Here is a 4,761-nt window from a genome sequence, read left to right on the forward strand (position 1 = left end):
ATTCGAAAGTGAACCGGTAACCAGTGCAGTGAGGCCAAAACTGGTGTAATGTGCTCTCTTTTGCCTGTACTGGTTAAAAATGGGGCTGCTGCATTCTGGACCAGTTGTAGTCGTGCAATGGAGGTCTGACTGATACCAAACAGGAGCGAATTGCAGTAATCAAGCCTAGATGTAATGAATGCATGCATTACTGTCTCCAGGTTCTTTTTAATAATAAATAATAATAAACTTTATTTCTATAGCACCTTCCAACAACGCCTTGCATTGACCAAGGTGCTTCACAAGACAAAACAACATTAAAAACAGGACAGAATAAATCAGTGCAAATTAAAAACACAGCGAGAATAAAAGAAGGTAAAAAAGATCAAATAAATAAATAAATACTAAATACTAAACTACTAATAGTTAAACATTAAAAGCCCTTTTAAATAAATATGTTTTCAGTTTGGCTTTGAACAGAACCAGATCAGAGATGGCACGCAGCTCATGGGGAAGAGTATTCCAGACTGTTGGGCCTGCAACAGAAAAGGACAGGTCCCCCCATTGTTTGCTCCTTGAGCAAGGCACCTCCAGCAGATATTGACCAGCAGACCGTAAAGCTCTGCTGGGCTGGTGGACTTTCAAAAGTTCTGAAATATAAGGTGGTGCAAGGCCATTCAAAGCTTTAAAAACAAACAGCAGCAGCTTGAACTGTATCCTAAACTGAACTGGGAGCCACTGCAAAGAAGAAAGGACAGGAGTGATGTGTTCATATTTACGTGTGTTAGTCAACAGGCGAGCAGCAGAGTTTTGTACAAGCTGTAAACGGAAGATAGAAGATTGATTAATACCGACATATAAGGCGTTACAGTAATCAAGCCTAGAGCTCACAGAGGCATGGATGGCCTTCTCCAGATCACTACGGCTAAGGAGTGACTTTACTTTAGAAAGCAGACGGAGCTGAAAGAAGCTGGTTTTCACAACAGAACTGATCTGTTTATCTAACTTTAAGTTACAGTCAAGCTCCACTCCTAGATTTTTTACCACCTGGTTAGCGTGGGGGAGCGGAAAACCTAGACTGGGAGAAATGTTGCATGAATTACTGGAAGCACCAAATAAAATCCATTCAGTTTTATCGTTATTGAGGTGGAGAAAATTCTGAGACAGCCAGTGCTTAATGTTGTTTAAGCAGCTGGCAACAGAGTTGAAACTGAGTGAGGAACTGGGAGTGACCGGCAGATAGATTTGTACATCATCTGCATACAGATGAAAAGACAGATTATGGTGTGCAATGATGGGTCCTAATGGTAGCATGTAAAGTGAGAAGAGAACAGGCCCCAGAATGGATCCCTGCGGTACGCCAGAGGTCAAAAAAGAGACTGAAGAAGAGGACAGATCACCTTTCATGAGAGAAAGTTCTGTCTGTTAAATAGGACTTAAACCACTCGAGCACAACACCCTGAAGGCCAACCTGCTGAGCCAAACGAGTGATCAGGACCTGATGGTCTACAGTATCAAAAGCTGCTGAGAGGTCCAACATCACCAGCAGAACAGGTTTTTGGCATCAAGGGACAAAAGAATATCATTCTGTACTTTGAGTAGTGCAGATTCAGTGCTATGACGGGGTCTGAAGCCAGATTGAAATTTTTCAAACAAGTTGTGTTCTAAAAAAGATTGCAACTGAATGAAAACAACCTTTTCCAGAACTTTGGATAAAAATGATAAGCGTGAAATTGGCCTAAAATTAGAAAAAGCTGTAGGATCTAAACCCGTTTTTTAAGAAGAGGCCTGACCACAGCATGTTTGAAAACAGACGGGACATAACCTGAACTTAGACAGCTATTAATAAATGTCAGAAGACAAGGACCAATAACATCCAAGGACTGCTTGAACATCTTAGAGGGAATGATGTCCAGGGTACAGTTTGTAGGTTTCATCTGCTGAACCACCTTAACGAGGTGAGGTAGTGAGACCAGGTGGAACTGATCAAACACAGCAGAGGTTATTGAGGGAGCACATAACTGAACAGCATTATATGTACTGACAATGTTCTGCTTGATAGAGTCTATTTTGTTCACAAAGTAATCAAGAAAACCATCACAGGTAGACTGTGTAGCAGTTTTCAGAACATTGATGGAGGAATTAATGACAGACTGAATGGTATTAAATAAAACCCTTGGCCGGTTACAGCTGGTATAAATTAAATTAGAAAGATATTGTGATTTGGCCTGCTGAACAGCTTTTTGATCTTCATGAAGACAGTCTCTCAGTATGTCCTGGGACACATGAAGCCTGTCTTTCTTCCATCTGCGTTCTGCTTTCCTGCAACGTTGTCTAAAGGTCCGAGTGGTACCATTAAGCCAGGGATCTGGCTTGATTTTTGTAGACGTCTGTCTTAAAGGAGCGATGGAGTCCAAGATCTTTGTAGAAGTGTATTGAAAGGAGGTGATAAATTCTTCTGGATGTAGAGATGAGTCCAGACTTTCAGCAGAGTATAAGTCAGTGCTTCTAAACGCAGCAGCAAACTGACCTGGAGTGGAGGGAGTGATGAAGCGGCAGCGACGTGCTGGAAGCATAGTCTTTACCGGGGGAGGAGTGGAAAAGTCAAATATAATAGGAAAGTTGTCTGAAATACAAGTGTCCAAAATTTCTATAACAGATACACGAAGGCCGTGAGAGATGATCAAGTCCAAAGTATGACCATGACTGTGTGTGGACCCTGACACAGATTGTGACAGGTTAAAAGAATTTTTGGACAATATGGGCTTCAGTTTAGACAGCCGCCTCAGTTGGAAGAAACATGATTGTTAAGTTTCAGGGAAGGGTCCATTATCACGCCCAGATTAGTGACTCTTTGTTTTTCTGACAGGGTTAGAGCGGAGAGGTCGATGCAGTGGTTTGTGATCGTGTCGTTGGGAGGGAACAACATGACTTCAGACTTCTTTTCATTGAAACTTAAAAAGTTTAAAGCCATCCAGTCCCTGATGTCAGCCAGGCAGTTGAGCAGCGGTTGAATAGAGCATGTACCATTGTGTCTTAGGGGGAAGTAAATTTGACAGTCATCGGCATAGAAGTGGAAGGGCATGTTGTGTTTCCGGAAAATAGCACCAAGCGGCAGCCGGTATAAAGAGAATAGGAGGGGACCCAGGATGGACCCCTGTGAAACCCCCCATTTAAGCTCTGCCTCTGCAGAACTAAAATCCTTGATGGAGACACAAAAGGATCTGTCAGTGAGGTAAGATCTGAACCAATTGAGGGCTGATCCTGTGACGCCCACCCACTGCTCCAACCTAGCAATAAGGATCTCATGGTCGATGGTGTCAAAGGCGGCTGTGAGGTCCAACAGGACAAGCAGCACAGAATCACCGGTGTCTGTGAATCTGAAGATGTCGTTAAAGACCTTCAGCAGGGCAGTTTCAGTGCTGTGGAGAGGTTTAAAGCCAGATTGGAATATCTCTAAGATGGTGTGACCCTCCAGGAAGCACTTCAACTGGGACTCGACTCTTTTCTCCAGTACTTTAGAAACAAATGGGAGTTTGGAGACAGGCCGGAAGTTGGAAACGACTGAGGGGTCAAGGTTTGTTTCTTTCAGGAGAGGCTGGACAGCAGCATGTTTAAAGGTTTTTGGCACCACACCAGTGGATAAACTACTGTTTACTATATCAAGAATGGACGGACCTAGAGTTGGAAACACCTCCTTTAGTAGTCGAGGGGGGACCACATCAAAGGGGGAACAAATGACAAAAACAGAAAAAACACAATCACTGCAGACAGAGGTGGAGGGCAGGCCATGCACAGCGGCGCCACCTTCCCGGAAGAGGTGTGACAGAACCTCAACCGAGCTGATGATGAAAAACACCTCTTATCTGGACAATGGCTGTGTGTGTGTGTGTGTGTGTGTGGGGGGGGGGGGGCTCTGGACTATGCTTGGACTTTCCCTTTAAACTCAATGTCTTCATCGGCCTCATGTGTACCACATCCATTTATGTTGGTTTGCTGTGGTAGATTTTTTTGATGCCTTAAACCGTACCCTGTCCATGACACGGTGGGAGGGATATTTTTTTATGCCATCTCTTTTTTTATACCGTCTCTTTTGTCTCTCCTCATGTTTTCTTCCCTTTTCTCATCTAAGCTAAAAGTATTCTGCAAAGGACGAGAGGCCGCGCTCTTAAAGAGCAGCAGAAACGTGCACTCATCCATCTTTCAGACGATTGTACGGACATGTTCTCGTTGTGTCTCGGTGCAATGACAATAAAGTTTATTCTGATTCTGATGTGTCCTCCAGACTGATTGTCCTAACGATGTGTCCTCCAGACTGATTGTCCTAACGACGTGTCCTCCAGACTGATTGTCCTAACGATGTGTCCTCCAGACTGATCGTTCTAACGACGTGTCCTCCAGACTGATCGTTCTAACGATGTGTCCTCCAGACTGATCGTCCTAATGACGTGTCCTCCAAACTGATCGTCCTAACGACATGTCCTCCAAACTGATCGTTCTAACGACGTGTCCTCCAGACTGATCGTCCTAACGACGTGTCCTCCAAACTGATCGTCCTAACGACGTGTCCTCCAGACTGATCATCCTAACGATGTGTCCTCTAGACTGATCGTCCTAACGACGTGTCCTCCAGACTGATCTTCCTAACGACGTGTCCTCCAGACTGATCGTCCTAACAACGTGTCCTCCAGACTGATCGTCCTAACGACGTGTCCTCCAGTCTGATCGTTCTAACGACGTGTCCTCCAGACTGATCGTCCTAACGACGTGTCCTCCAGACTG

The 4,761-nt window shown here is 44.4% G+C and overlaps 1 protein-coding gene across 1 annotated transcript in view; it reads left to right on the forward strand.

Moving 5' to 3' along the window:
• The window catches only part of LOC119418699 (myelin transcription factor 1-like protein), a 26,065-nt gene that overhangs the window by 20,997 nt on the left and 307 nt on the right, over nucleotides 1-4,761 (forward strand). The window lies entirely within an intron of this gene.

Source organism: Nematolebias whitei, chromosome 12 (assembly GCF_014905685.2).
Source record: "Nematolebias whitei isolate Nwh7 chromosome 12, NemWhi1, whole genome shotgun sequence".
NCBI lineage: Eukaryota > Metazoa > Chordata > Actinopteri > Cyprinodontiformes > Rivulidae > Nematolebias > Nematolebias whitei.